The 16779-nt window shown below is 44.7% G+C and overlaps 1 protein-coding gene across 1 annotated transcript in view; it reads left to right on the top strand.

The window, feature by feature from the left end:
* Window positions 1-16779, top strand: part of cfap299 (cilia and flagella associated protein 299) — a 300550-nt gene that overhangs the window by 242780 nt on the left and 40991 nt on the right. The gene's annotated exons all lie outside the window — the stretch shown is intronic.

Here is a 16779-nt window from a genome sequence, read left to right as displayed (position 1 = left end):
ATACAGTAACATGTCTTATTGTAATACAGTAACATGCCCTTATTGTAATACAGTAACATGCCCTTATTGTAATACAGTAACATGCCCTTATTGTAATACAGTAACATGTCTTATTGTAATACAGTAACACTTATTGTAATACAGTAACATGCCCTTAGTAACATGCCCTTATTGTAATACAGTAACATGTCTTATTGTAATACAGTAACATGCCCTTATTGTAATACAGTAACATGCCCTTATTGTAATACAGTAACATGCCCTTATTGTAATACAGTAACATGCCCTTATTGTAATACAGTAACATGCCCTTATTGTAAAACAGTAACATGCCCTTATTGTAATACAGTAACATGCCCTTATTGTAAAACTGTAACATGCCCTTATTGTAATACATGCCCTTATTGTAAAACTGTAACATGCCCATGTTGGTTAGAGGGGGCTGGAGCTAGCAGTGTAAGGGTTTGAAGGGTAAGGAAATGTTTTTGTCTGGTATTGAAGATCCACAACTTAGATGTGAGAGGCCAGTGGATGGGTTGGGACACGGGTTTTTAGCTAAAGAAAGACTCTGTGGTCAAAGTCCAGTGTCAGTGGTTGTGTCTTGTCAGGGCACCAACTCTCCCCTTCACGCAGAATAACCTTTCCTTTGTTGTGTTCCTTCAATGTTTTCCAATATCCTAATTGAATTGAACACGTCAGGGATGTCTGGAAGAACCAATGTCTGTCCATGAGGGAAGCAGGAGTTGGTGAACCACTATGGCTGTATCTGTAATTTATTGGTCATTATTTAGGATCACTGTGTACATAGGACACACACCCAACACACACACACACACACACCCACACACACACACACACACACCCACACACACACACACACACACCCACACACACACACACACACACCCCACACTCACACACACACACACACACACACCCCACACACACACACACACACACACCCACACACACACACACACACCCCACACACACACACACACACACACACACACCCCCCACACACACACACACACACACACACACACACACACACCTGGTAGCAGGGAACTATTGGAAGCAGAACCCTCCCTACATTCCACAAGTTCTGTCTCCTCACACGCTAACATTCTCTACATCTCAGAGATACGCTAGAAAGCCCAGGAGGACAAACACACCTGGAGAGGAAAGAGGGTGTGGGTTTACCTTTAGCTCAGAAGTACACTTGTCAGACATGACGACAATACAGAACATTAACAATGGGTCAACCAATGAACTTTCAACTTTGGCCAGGATTCAAACCACCGCAGATTATCGCACAGATCTTGACTTGTAGAATGTTTACACTATGACAGGTGGAACTGAGTAACAGCAACCAAATCACAAAGCTTAGCCTGCTAAAACAATACATTTTACACATCACTTTTTAACATGGATGCTTCCAAGTGTGTGATATTATGGGATATCAAGTTAGCCCGAGTCAGTTACTTATGGGATATCAAATCAAATATAGCCCTTCTTACATCAGCTGATATCTCAAAGTGCTGTACAGAAACCCAGCCTAAAACCACCAAACAGCAAGCAATGCAGGTGTAGAAGCACGGTGGCTAGGCAAAACTCCCTAGAAAGGTCAAAACCTATGAAGAAACCTAGAGAGGAACCAGGCTATGTGGGGTGGCCAGTCCTCTTCTGGCTGTGCCGGGTGGTGATTATAACAGAACATGGCCAAGATGTTCAAATGTTCATAAATGACCAGCAGGGTCAAATAATAATAACCACAGTGGTTGTCGAGGGTGCAACAGGTCAGCACTTCAGGAGTAAATGTCAGTTGGCTTTTCATAGCTGATCATTGAGCGTATCTCTACCGCGCCTGCTGTCTCTAGAGAGTTGAAAACAGCAGGTCTGGGACATTTAGCACGTCCGGTGAACAGGTCAGAGTTCCATAGCCGCAGGCAGAACAGTTGAAACTGGAGCAGCAGCACGACCAGGTGGACTTAGGACAGCAAGGAGTCATCATGCCAGGTAGTCCTGGGGCATGGTCCTAAGGCTCAAGTCCCCCGAGAGAGAGAAAGAAAGAGAATTAGAGAGAGCGTACTTAAATTCACACAGGACACCGGATAAGACAGGAGAAGTACTCCAGATATAACAGACTGACCCTAGACCCCGACACATAAACTTTACCATTACCATTAATATACTGTTGATATTAGGGATGGATGTATTTATGGATATTCTCTGACCGTCTAGATGTAATCTACTCTGACCATCTAGATGTAATCCACTCTGACCATCTAGATGTAATCTACTCTGACCGTCTAGATGTAATCTACTCTGACCATCTAGATGTAATCTACTCTGACCATCTAGATGTAATCTACTCTGACCATCTAGATGTAATCTACTCTGACCATCTAGATGTAATCTACTCTGACCATCTAGATGTAATCTACTCTGACCGTCTAGATGTAATCTACTCTGACCATCTAGATGTAATCTACTCTGACCATCTAGATGTAATCTACTCTGACCATCTAGATGTAATCTACTCTGACCATCTAGATGTAATCTACTCTGACCATCTAGATGTAATCTACTCTGACCATCTAGATGTAATCTACTCTGACCATCTAGATGTAATCTACTCTGACCGTCTAGATGTAATCTACTCTGACCGTCTAGATGTAATCCACTCTGACCATCTAGATGTAATCTACTCTGACCATCTAGATGTAATCTACTCTGACCATCTAGATGTAATCTACTCTGACCATCCAATCTACTCTGACCGTCTAGATGTAATCTACTCTGACCATCTAGATGTAATCTACTCTGACCATCTAGATGTAATCTACTCTGACCATCTAGATGTAATCCACTCTGACCGTCTAGATGTAATCTACTCTGACCGTCTAGATGTAATCTACTCTGACCGTCTAGATGTAATCTACTCTGACCATCTAGATGTAATCCACTCTGACCGTCTAGATGTAATCTACTCTGACCATCTAGATGTAATCCACTCTGACCATGTAGATTCTCTCTGTCTCTCTGTGGGCTCTATGGCCCCTCTATTCAATAAGCACTTGGACAGACTTGACCACCATCTCATGCAGAAATTGACTGACTTGGTTTACTTTTCAACTCTCTGTCGGTCAGTGTGTCAGAAGTCTACCTTCAGTAAATGTCTGTTTCACTCTTGATGGATGAGATGCATTTTCTCTGATTTGTATAGTGGTTCCTGTGTAACATTAAACTATAGGTCTCTAAACACAGGTTCCCATTGTTTCTTATTCAGTCAATGAGATCTGAACAACCAGGCACAGATGGTCCTGACTTACTTGTATGGTATGCCAAAATACTCCAAAACATCCTCTTTCCAGGGTAGGCTGAACATACTGAGGGCTTTGTAACGCTAGAGGCTCAGATAGCTAACCTGCGTGCTAGTGGGAGCCTAGCTGTGTGTGTTTTTAAACCATGAAACATTGAACCTGAAGGATTTCTGCGCTGAAAGAAAAATCACATGGTGCCAAAACCGTATTGCCTCTAGTCCTCCTCCTCCAGTCAGTTTGTCCTCGCTGCTCCACTCTCTCCACTCTCTCCTCGCTGCTCCACTCTGCTCCACTCTATCCTCGCTGCTCCACTCTCTCCACTCTCTTCACTCTCTCTTCTCTGCTCCACTCTGCTCCACTCTATCCTCGCTGCTCCACTCTCTCCACTCTCTCCACTCTCTCCTCGCTGCTCCACTCTCTCCTCGCTGCTCCACTCTCTCCACTCTCTTCACTCTCTCTTCTCTGCTCCACTCTCTCCACTCTCTCCTCGCTGCTCCACTCTCTTCTCGCTGCTCCACTCGCTGCTCCACTCTCTCCACTCTCTTCACTCTCTCTTCTCTGCTCCACTCTCTCCACTCTCTTCTCGCTGCTCCACTCTCTCCTCGCTGCTCCACTCTCTCCACTCTCTTCACTCTCTCTTCTCTGCTCCACTCTCTCCACTCTATCCTCGCTGCTCCACTCTCTCCTCGCTGCTCCACTCTCTCCACTCTCTTCACTCTCTCTTCTCTGCTCCACTCTCTCCACTCTATCCTCGCTGCTCCACTCTCTCCTCGCTGCTCCACTCTCTCCTCGCTGCTCCACTCTCTCCTCGCTGCTCCACTCTCTCCACTCTCTCCTCGCTGCTCCACTCTCTCCTCGCAGCTCCACCGTCTCCTCGCTGCTCCACTCTCTCCTCGCTGCTCCACTCTCTCCTCGCTGCTCCACTCTCTCCTCGCTGCTCCACTCTCTCCTCGCAGCTCCACCCTCTCCTCTCTGCTCCACTCTCTCCTCTCTGCTCCACTCTCTCCTCGCTGCTCCACTCTCTCCTCGCTGCTCCACTCTCTCCTCGCAGCTCCACCCTCTCCTCTCTGCTCCACTCTCTTCTCGCTGCTCCACTCTGTACTCGCTGCTCCACTCTCTCCACTCTCTCCTCGCTGCTCCACTCTATCCTCGCTGCTCCACTCTCTCCACTCTCTTTTCGCTGCTCCACTCTCTCCTCGCTGCTCCACTCTATCCTCGCTGCTCCACTCTCTCCTCGCTGCTCCACTCTCTCCTCGCTGCTCCACTCTCTCCTCGCTGCTCCACTCTCTCCTCGCTACTCCACCCTATCCTCGCTGCTCCACTCTCTCCTCGCTGCTCCACTCTCTCCACTCTCTCCTCGCTGCTCCACTCTCTCCACTCTCTCCTCGCTGCTCCACTCTCTCCTCTCTGCTCCACTCTCTCCTCGCTGCTCCACTCTCTCCTCGCTGCTCCACTCTTTCCTCTCTGCTCCACTCTCTCCTCTCTGCTCCACTCTCTCCTGCTGAATCACTCTCTCCTCGCTGCTCCACCGTCTCCTCGCTGCTCCACTCTCTCCTCTCTGCTCCACTCTCTCCTGCTGAATCACTCTCTCCTCGCTGCTCCACTCTCTCCTCTCTGCTCCACTCTCTCCTGCTGAATCACTCTCTCCTCGCTGCTCCCCAGAGGTGTGGGTAATGATGTTTGCTAGGTGTGGGTAAAGATGTTTGCTAGGTGTGGGTAAAGATGTTTGCTAGGTGTGGGTAAAGATGTTTGCTAGGTGTGGGTAATGACGTTTGCTAGGTGTGAGTAATGATGTTTGCCAAGTGTGCGTAATGATGTTTGCTAGGTGTGGGTAAAGATGTTTGCTAGGTGTGGGTAATGATGTTTGCTAGGTGTGGGTAAAGATGTTTGCTAAGTGTGGGTAAAGATGTTTGCTAGGTGTGGGTAATGATGTTTGCTAGGTGTGGGTAAAGATGTTTGCTAGGTGTGGGTAAAGATGTTTGCTAGGTGTGGGTAAAGATGTTTGCCAGGTGTGGGTAAAGATGTTTGCTAGGTGTGGGTAAAGATGTTTGCTAGGTGTGGGTAATGATGTTTGCTAGGTGTGGGTAAAGATGTTTGCTAGGTGTGGGTAAAGATGTTTGCTAGGTGTGGGTAAAGATGTTTGCCAGGTGTGGGTAAAGATGTTTGCTAGGTGTGGGTAAAGATGTTTGCTAGGTGTGGGTAAAGATGTTTGCCAGGTGTGGGTAAAGATGTTTGCTAGGTGTGGGTAATGATGTTTGCTAGGTGTGGGTAAAGATGTTTGCTAGGTGTGGGTAATGATGTTTGCTAGGTGTGGGTAAAGATGTTTGCTAGGTGTGGGTAAAGATGTTTGCCAGGTGTGGGTAAAGATGTTTGCTAGGTGTGGGTAATGATGTTTGCTAAGTGTGGGTAAAGATGTTTGCCAGGTGTGCATAATGATGTTTGCCAGGTGTGCATAATGATGTTTGCCAGGTGTGGGTAAAGATGGGTTGCCAGGATCGGTGGTTTGTTTTTAATACAAATATATATATACACTACCACTACTAAGTTTTAGAACACCTACTCATTCAAGTGTTTTTCTTTATTTGTACTATTTTCTACATTTTAGAATAATAGTGAACACCTCAAAACTATGAAATAACACATATGGAATCATGTAGTGACCCAAAAAAAGTGTTAAACAAATTAAAATATATTTTATATTTTAGACTCTTCAAAAAGCCACCCTTTGCCTTGATGACAGCTTTGCTCACTCTTGGCATTCTCTCAATCAGCTTCACCTGGAATGCTTTTCCAACAGTCTTGAAGGAGTTCCCACATATGCTGAGCACTTGTTGGCTGCTTTTCCTTCACTCTGCGGTCCGACTCATCACAAACCATCTCAATTTGGTTGAGATCAGGTGATTGTGGAGGCCAGGTCATCTGATGCAGCACTCCATCACTCTCCTTCCTGGTCAAATAGCCCTTACACTGCCTGGAGGTGTTTTGGGTCACTGTCCTGTTGACAAATAAATTATAGTCCCACTAAGCGCAAACCAGATGGGATGACGTATCACTACAGAATGCCATGGTAGCCATGCTGATTAAGTGTGCCTTGAATTCTAAATAAATAACAGACAGTGTCAACAGCAAAGCACCCCCACACCATAACACCTCCTCCTCCATGCTTCGCGGTGGGAAATACACATGTGGAGATCATCCGTTCACCTCTGCGTCTCACAAAGACACGACAGTTGGAACCAAAAATCTCCCATTTAGACTAGCAGACCAAAGGAGTAATTTCCACCTGTCTAATGTCCATTGCTTGTGTATCTTGGCCCAAGCAAGTCTTCTTCTTATTGGTGTCCTTTAGTAGTGGTTTCTTTGCAGCAATTTGACCATGAAGGCCTGATTCACTCAGTCTCCTCTGTACAGTTGATGTTGAGATGTGTCTGTTACTTGAACTCTGTGAAGCATTTATTTGGGCTGCAATTTCTGAGGCTGGTAACTCTAATGAACTTATCCTCTGAAGAAGAGGTGACTCTGGGTCTTCCATTCCTGTCGTAGTCCTCATGAGAGACAGTTTCATCATAGCTCTTGATGGGTTTGCAACTGTACTGAATTTTTCTGTATTAACTGACCTTCATGTCTTAAAGTAATGATGGACTGTCATTTGCTTATTTGAGCTGTTCTTGCCATAATATGGACTTGGTCTTTTACCAAATAGGGCTATCTTCTGGATACCACCCCTACCTTGTCACAACACAACTGATTGGCTCAAACGCATTAAAGAAGGAAAGAAATTCCACAAATGTACTTTTAATGTACTTTTAAGAAGGCACACCTGTTAATTGACATGCATTCCTAGGTGACTACCCCGTGAAGCTGGTTGAGAGAATGCCAAGAGTGTGCAAAGCTGTCATCAAGGCAAAGGATGGCTATTTGAAGAATCTCAAATATAAAATATATTTAGATTAGTTTAACACTTTTTTTGGTTATTCCATGATTCCATATGTGATTCCATATATTCCATATGTGATTCCATATATTCCATATGTGATTCCATATGTGATTCCATATATTCCATATGTGATTCCATATATTCCATATGTGATTCCATATATTCCATATGTGATTCCATATGTGATTCCATATATTCCATATGTGATTCCATATGTGATTCCATATGTGATTCCATATATTCCATATGTGATTCCATATATTCCATATGTGATTCCATATATTCCATATATTCCATATGTAATTCCATATGTGATTCCATATGTGATTCCATATATTCCATATATTCCATATGTGATTCCATATATTCCATATATTCCATATGTGATTCCATATGTGATTCCATATGTGATTCCATATATTCCATATGTGATTCCATATATTCCATATGTGATTCCATATATTCCATATGTGATTCCATATGTGATTCCATATATTCCATATGTGATTCCATATATTCCATATGTGATTCCATATATTCCATATATTCTATATGTGATTCCATATGTGATTCCATATATTCCATATGTGATTCCATATATTCCATATGTGATTCCATATATTCCATATATTCTATATGTGATTCCATATGTGATTCCATATATTCCATATGTGATTCCATATATTCCATATGTGATTCCATATATTCCATATATTCCATATGTGATTCCATATGTGATTCCATATATTCCATATGTGATTCCATATATTCCATATGTGATTCCATATATTCCATATATTCCATATGTGATTCCATATGTGATTCCATATGTGATTCCATATGTGATTCCATATATTCCATATGTGATTCCATATATTCCATATGTGATTCCATATATTCCATATGTGATGTCTTCACTATTATTTTACCATGTAGGAAACAGTTAAACCAAAGATAAAGTAGGTGTTCTAAAACTTTTGATCGGTAATGTATGTGTCTTTGTCATTATGGGGTATTGTGTGCAGATTGATGAGAGGGGGGAAATAATAATTGAATCCATTTTAGAATAAGGCTGTAACATAACAAAATGTGGAAAAAGTCAAGGGGTCTGAACACTATCTAAATGCACTATATGTACTCACAGAGAGCTGTGACTCTCCTCTCTGTAACTAGATCAACAGTAGTTGCTTTGAAAACTGTATATTTGTCTTACAAATAGCATTTTGAACAACGGTCATCTGCTTGCGTTTGTTAGAATGTATCGGTCCCTCCTCTGTAAACACAGTGGGGAGAGGGAGTGAAGCTAACCACATACTAGGTTTGGTTTGCTTCTAGCAGCACTCTGTGATGCGAAGTCAACATCTGTGCTTGGCATGCTCCCTTCATTTAAAAGACCATTGCTTGAACATTTTGAGAGAAAAACCGCCAGCAATATTGCTGTTTGTCCCATTAGCAACAACATAGCCATTATAAACTCATAATCTGTAATAAATGTTGCTGTTTGTCCCATTAGCAACAACATAGCCATTATAAACTCATAATCTGTAATAAATGTTGATGTTTTTGCTCAGGAAGTCTTAGCCGTGGTGTTTTTAAATCTTAACTAAAATGTTTGCTGCAGTATTTCTCCAGGTAAAAAATGTGCATGAAAACTAGTTGTCTCTCGTTGAATGACAACAAAAACTAAATTCAAAGAATCCCGTCCGTAGTTCCCACTCCTAGGAGTTGTACCGTTGACCAATTACAGAGGAAGGGGTGTAGAGTTCGGCTATCGAACATTGACTTGGCGCAAGAACTTTTGAAAGAAACACCAAAAATCAAAATGCACAGTCAGTGTAGTCAGCTCAGCTATCACCATTGAGACTGTGTCTGTGCCTCGACCTAGGTTGGGCAAAACTAAACATGGCGGTGTTCACCTTAGCAATCTCACTAGGATAAAGACCTCCTCCATTCCTGTCATTATTGAAAGAGATCATGATACCTCACATCTCAAAATAGGGCTACTTAATGTTAGATCCCTTACTTCCAAGGCAGTTATAGTCAATGAACTAATCACTGATCATAATCTTGATGTGATTGGCCTGACTGAAACATGGCTTAAGCCTGATGAATTTACTGTGTTAAATGAGGCCTCACCTCCTGGTTACACTAGTGACCATATCCCCTGTGTTAAATGAGGCCTCTCCTCCTGGTTACACTAGTGACCATATCCGCTGTGTTAAATGAGGCCTCACCTCCTGGTTACACTAGTGACCATATCCGCTGTGTTAAATGAGGCCTCTCCTCCTGGTTACACTAGTGACCATAATGAGGCCTCTCCTCCTGGTTACTCTAGTGACCATATTGAGGCCTCTCCTCCTGGTTACTCTAGTGACCATATCCCCTGTGTTAAATGAGGCCTCTCCTCCTGGTTACTCTAGTGACCATATCCCCTGTGTTAAATGAGGCCTCTCCTCCTGGTTACACTAGTGACCATATCCCCTGTGTTAAATGAGGCCTCACCTCCTGGTTACACTAGTGACCATATCCCCTGTGTTAAATGAGGCCTCTCCTCCTGGCTACACTAGTGACCATATTCCCTGTGTTAACTGAGGCCTCACCTCCTGGTTACACTAGTGACCATATTCCCTGTGTTAAATGAGGCCTCACCTCCTGGCTACACTAGTGACCATATTGAGGCCTCTCCTCCTGGCTACACTAAGTGACCATATTCCCTGTGTTAAATGAGGCCTCACCTCCTGGCTACACTAGTGACCATATTGAGGCCTCTCCTCCTGGTTACACTAGTGACCATATTCCCTGTGCATCCTACAAAGGCGGAGGTGTTGCTAACATTTATGATAGCAAATTTCAATTTACAAAAAAAAAAGAAGACGTTTTCGTCTTTTGAGCTTCTAGTCATGAAATCTATGCAGCCAACTCAATCACTTTTTATAGCTACTGTTTACAGGCCTCCTGGGCCGTATACAGCGTTCCTCTCTGAGTTCCCTGTATTGCTATCGGACCTTGTATTCATAGCAGATAATATTCTAATCCTTGGTGACTTTAATATTCACATGGAAAAGTCCACAGACCCACTCCAAAAGGCTTTCGGAGCCATCATCGACTCAGTGGGTTTTGTCCAACATGTCTCTGGACCTACTCACTGTCACAGTCATACTCTGGACCTAGTTTTGTCCCATGGAATAAATGTTGTGGATCTTAATGTTTTTCCTCATAATCCTGGACTATCGGACCACCATTTTATTACGTTTGCAATTGCAACAAATAATCTACTCAGACCCCAACCAAGGAACAACACAAAGATTCCTTGATGTCCTTCCAAATTCCCTCTGTCTACCCAAGGACGCCAGAGGACAAAAATCAGTTAACCACCTTTTAACTGAGGAATTCAATTTAACCTTGCGCAATACCCTAGATGCAGTTGCACCCCTAAAAACTAAAAACATTTCTCATAAGAAACTAGCTCCCTGGTACAGAGAAAATACCCAAGCTCTGAAGCAAGCTTCCAGAAAATTGGAACGGAAATGGCGCCACACCAAACTGGAAGTCTTCTGACTAGCTTGGAAAGACGGTACCGTTCAGTACCGAAGAGCCCTTACTGCTGCTCGATCATCCTATTTTTCCAACTTAATTGAGGAAAATAAGAACAATCCGAGAGGATGGCTTTCACTTCAGCAGTGATAAATTCATGAACTTCTTTGAGGAAAAGATCATGATTATTAGAAAGCAAATTACGGACTCCTCTTTAAATTTCAAGCTACATACTGGACCCTATTCCAACTAAACTACTGAAAGAGCTGCTTCCTGTGCTTGGCCCTCCTATGTTGAACATAATAAACGGCTCTCTATCCACCGGATGTGTACCAAACTCACTAAAAGTGGCAGTAATAAAGCCTCTCTTGAAAAAGCCAAACCTTGACCCAGAAAATATAAAAAACTATCGGCCTATATCGAATCTTCCATTCCTCTCAAATTTTTTAGAAAAGGCTGTTGCGCAGCAACTCACTGCCTTCCTGAAGACAAACAATATATACGAAATGCTTCAGTCTGGTTTTAGACCCCATCATAGCACTGAGACGGCACTTGTGAAGGTGGTAAATTACCTTTTAACCTGTTAGTCCTATAGGGGCAGTATTTCATTTTTGGATAAAAAGACGTGCCCGTTTTAAGCGCAATATTTTGTCACGAAAAGATGCTCGAATATGCTTGGAATTGATAGCTTTGGAAAGAAGACAGTCTTACGTTTCCAGAAATGCAAAGATTTTCACTGTGAGTCCCTTAGAACAAATGTTTCGGGCAAAACCAAGATGTATGACCGACCAGGAAATGCACAGGATTTCTGAGGCTACGTTTTCCATGATCGCCTTATATGGCTGTGAATGCGACAGGAATCAACGGACTCTTTCTCTTGTTTCCCCAAGGTCTCTGCAGCATTGTGACGTATTTGTAGGCATATCATTGGAAGATTGACCATAAGAGACTACATTTACCAGGTGTCCCGCTAGGTGGCTGCGTGGCAATTGGTGCGCAAAAGTCAGGTCCCGGTATTTTTCCATTCAAATCTCAGAACAAACCAGGCTACAAGGACGGTGCTTTCAATGGAGAGAAATATGACAAACCACCTTCAGGATTGATTCAAACAACGTTTTCCATGTTTCAGTCAATATTATGGAGTTAATTCGGAAAAAAGTTCGACATGTAGGTGACTGAATTTTCGGTTAGTTTCGCTAGCCATATGCATAGTAACAAAAGGGAACGATGTGTCCTACACAAGAATCTTTCAGGAAAAACTGGACATCTGCTATGTAACTGAGAGTCTCCTCATTGAAACATCTGAAGTTCTTCAAAGGTAAATTATTTTATTTGATTCCTTGGCTGGTTTTTGTGAATATGTTGCGTGCTAAATGCTAATGCTAACGCTAAGCTAGCTATCACCACTCTTACACAAATTAGTGATTTTCTCTGGTTCTAAAGCATATTTTGAAAATCTGAGACGACAGGATTGTTAAGAAAAGGATAAGCTTGAGAACAGGCATATTTATTTCGTTTCATTTGCGATTTTTAAAATCGCTAATGTTGCGTTATGCTAATGAGCTTGAGGCTGTAGTAACGATACCGCATGCGGGATGGGGCGGACTAAGAGGTTAATGGCATCAGACCGAGGCTCTGCATCTGTCCTCGTGCTCCTAGACCTTAGTGCTGCTTTTGATACCATCGATCACCACATTCTTTTGGAGAGATTGGAAACCCAAATTGGTCTACACGGACAAGTTCTGGCCTGGTTTAGATCTTATCTGTCGGAAAGATATCAGTTTGTCTCTGTGAATGGTTTGTCCTCTGACAAATCAACTGTAAATTTCGGTGTTCCTCAAGGTTCCGTTTTAGGACCACTATTGTTTTCACTATATATTTTACCTCTTGGGGATGTCATTCGAAAACATAATGTTAACTTTCACTGCTATGCGGATGACACACAGCTGTACATTTCAATGAAACATGGTGAAGCCCCAAAATTGCCATCGCTAGAAGCATGTGTTTCAGACATAAGGAAGTGGATGGCTGCAAACTTTCTACTTTTAAACTCGGACAAAACAGAGATGCTTGTTCTAGGTCCCAAGAAACAAAGAGATCTTCTGTTGAATCTGACAATTAATCTTAATGGTTGTACAGTCGTCTCAAAGGACATCAAAGGACCCTCTGAGGACATCCATATAGCCTTCCTGTAGTGGCCCCTATGAGGCTGGGGCATCCATATAGCCTTCCTGTAGTGGCCCCTATGAGACTGGGACATCCATATAGCCTTCCTGTAGTGGCCCCTATGAGACTGGGACATCCATATAGCCTTCCTGTAGTGGCCCCTATGAGGCTGGGGCATCCATATAGCCTTCCTGTAGTGGCCCCTATGAGACTGGGACATCCATATAGCCTTCCTGTAGTGGCCCCTATGAGGCTGGGGCATCCATATAGCCTTCCTGTAGTGGCCCCTATGAGACTGGGACATCCATATAGCCTTCCTGTAGTGGTCCCTATGAGGCTGGGGCATCCATATAGCCTTCCTGTAGTGGCCCCTATGAGACTGGGACATCCATATAGCCTTCCTGTAGTGGCCCCTATGAGACTGGGACATCCATATAGCCTTCCTGTAGTGGCCCCTATGAGGCTGGGACATCCATATAGCCTTCCTGTAGTGGCCCCTATGAGACTGGGACATCCATATAGCCTTCCTGTAGTGGCCCCTATGAGACTGGGACATCCATATAGCCTTCCTGTAGTGGCCCCTATGAGGATGGGGCATCCATATAGCCTTCCTGTAGTGGCCCCTATGAGGCTGGGGCATCCATATAGCCTTCCTGTAGTGGCCCCTATGAGGCTGGGACATCCATATAGTCTTCCTGTAGTGGCCCCTATGAGGCTGGACTGGGACATTCATATAGCCTTCCTGTAGTGGCCCCTATGAGACTGGGACATCCATATAGCCTTCCTGTAGTGGCCCCTATGAGACTGGGACATCCATATAGCCTTCCTGTAGTGGCCCCTATGAGGCTGGAACATCCATATAGCCTTCCTGTAGTGGCCCCTATGAGGACATCCATATAGCCTTCCTGTAGTGGCCCCTATGAGGCTGGGACATCCATATAGCCTTCCTGTAGTGGCCCCTATGAGACTGGGACATCCATATAGCCTTCCTGTAGTGGCCCCTATGAGGCTGGACTGGGACATCCATATAGCCTTCCTGTAGTGGCCCCTATGAGACTGGGACATCCATATAGCCTTCCTGTAGTGGCCCCTATGAGACTGGACTGGGACATCCATATAGCCTTCCTGTAGTGGCCCCTATGAGGCTGGACTGGGACATCCATATAGCCTTCCTGTAGTGGCCCCTATGAGACTGGGACATCCATATAGCCTTCCTGTAGTGGCCCCTATGAGACTGGACTGGGACATCCATATAGCCTTCCTGTAGTGGCCCCTATGAGGCTGGGACACGCTGAGGTCTGTCCAACGCTGGTCAGACCAAGCTGACTCCACACTCCAAGACTGCTTGCATCACGTGGACTGGGACATGTTTCGTATTGCGTCAGATAAAAATATTGACGAATACGCTGATTCGGTGTGCGAGTTCATTAGAACGTGCGTTGAAGATGTCGTTCCCATAGCAACGATAAAAACATTCCCTAACCAGAAACCGTGGATTGATGGCAGCATTCGCGTGAAACTGAAAGCGCGAACCACTGCTTTTAATCAGGGCAAGGTGTCTGGCAACATGACCGAATACAAACAGTGCAGCTATTCCCTCCGCAAGGCTATTAAACAAGCTAAGCGTCAGTACAGAGACAAAGTAGAATCTCAATTCAACGGCTCAGACACAAGAGGCATGTGGCAGGGTCTACAGTCAATCACGGACTACAAGAAGAAACCCAGCCCAGTCACGGACCAGGATGTCTTGCTCCCAGGCAGACTAAATAACTTTTTGCCCGCTTTGAGGACAATACAGTGCCACTGACACGGCCTGCAACGAAAACATGCGGTCTCTCCTTCACTGCAGCCGAGGTGAGTAAGACATTTAAACGTGTTAACCTCGCAAGGCTGCAGGCCCAGACGGCATCCCCAGCCGCGCCCTCAGAGCATGCGCAGACCAGCTGGCCGGTGTGTTTACGGACATATTCAATCAATCCCTATACCAGTCTGCTGTTCCCACATGCTTCAAGAGGGCCACCATTGTTCCTGTTCCCAAGAAAGCTAAGGTAACTGAGCTAAACGACTACCGCCCCGTAGCACTCACTTCCGTCATCATGAAGTGCTTTGAGAGACTAGTCAAGGACCATATCACCTCCACCCTACCTGACACCCTAGACCCACTCCAATTTGCTTACCGCCCAAATAGGTCCACAGACGATGCAATCTCAACCACACTGCACACTGCCCTAACCCACCTGGACAATAGGTATACCTATGTGAGAATGCTGTTCATCGACTACAGCTCGGCATTCAACACCATAGTACCCTCCAAGCTCGTCATCAAGCTCGAGACCCTGGGTCTCGACCCCGCCCTGTGCAACTGGGTACTGGACTTCCTGACGGGCCGCCCCAGGTGGTGAGGGTAGGCAACAACATCTCCTCCCCGCTGATCCTCAACACGGGGCCCCACAAGGGTGCGTTCTGAGCCCTCTCCTGTACTCCCTGTTCACCCACGACTGCGTGGCCATGCACGCTCCAACTCAATCATCAAGTTTGCGGACGACACAACAGTGGTAGGCTTGATTACCAACAATGACGAGACGGCCTACAGGGAGGAGGTGAGGGCCCTCGGAGTGTGGTGTCAGGAAAATAACCTCACACTCAACGTCAACAAAACTAAGGAGATGATTGTGGACTTCAGGAAACAGCAGAGGGAACACCCCCTATCCACATCGATGGATCAGTAGTGGAGAGGGTAGCAAGTTTTAAGTTCCTCGGCATACACATCACAGACAAACTGAATTGGTCCACTCACACTGACAGCTGTCGTGAAGAAGGCGCAGCAGCGCCTCTTCAACCTCAGGAGGCTGAAGAAATTCGGCTTGTCACCAAAAGCACTCACAAACTTCTACAGATGCACAATCGAGAGCATCCTGGCGGGCTGTATCACCACCTGGTACGGCAACTGCTCCGCCCTCAACCGTAAGGCTCTCCAGAGGGTAGTGAGGTCTGCACAACGCATCACCGGGGGCAAACTACCTGCCCTCCAGGACACCTACACCACCCGATGTTACAGGAAGGCCATAAAGATCATCAAGGACATCAACCACCCGAACCACTGCCTGTTTACCCCGCTATCATCCAGAAGGCGAGGTCAGTACAGGTGCATCAAAGCTGGGACCGAGAGACTGAAAAACAGCTTCTATCTCAAGGCCATCAGACTGTTAAACAGCCACCACTAACATTGAGTGGCTGTTGCCAACACACTGACATTGACACTGACCCAACTCCAGCCACTTTAATAATGGGAATTGATGGGAAATGATGTAAATATATCACTAGCCACTTTAAACAATGCTACCTTATATAATGTTACTTACCCTACATTATTCATCTCATATGCATACGTATATACTGTACTCTACATCATCGACTGCATCCTTATGTAATACATGTATCACTAGCCACTTTAACCTGTTGCTTCTACTCGGACGCTTGCGTCCCAACTAGAGCTCTGGAAATGCAAATGCGCTACGCTAAATGCTAATAGTATTAGTTAAAACTCAAAAGTTCATTAAAATACACATGCAGGGTATCGAATTAAAGCTACACTCGTTGTGAATCCAGGCAACGAGTCAGATTTTTAAAATGCTTTTCGGCGAAAGCATGAGAAGCTATTATCTGATAGCATGCAACACCCCAAAAGACCCACAGGGGACGTAAACAAAATAATTAGCATTTCGGCGTTACACAAACCGCACAATAAAATAGAAAACATTCATTACCTTTCACCATCTTCTTTGTTGGCACTCCTAGATGTCCCATAAACACTAT

The sequence above is a fragment of the Oncorhynchus nerka genome, linkage group LG27, assembly GCF_034236695.1.
Source record: "Oncorhynchus nerka isolate Pitt River linkage group LG27, Oner_Uvic_2.0, whole genome shotgun sequence".
In the NCBI taxonomy this organism is placed as follows: Eukaryota; Metazoa; Chordata; class Actinopteri; order Salmoniformes; family Salmonidae; genus Oncorhynchus; species Oncorhynchus nerka.
The sequence above is the reverse complement of the archived record's forward strand: the minus strand, read 5'-3'. Positions and strand labels throughout refer to the sequence as shown.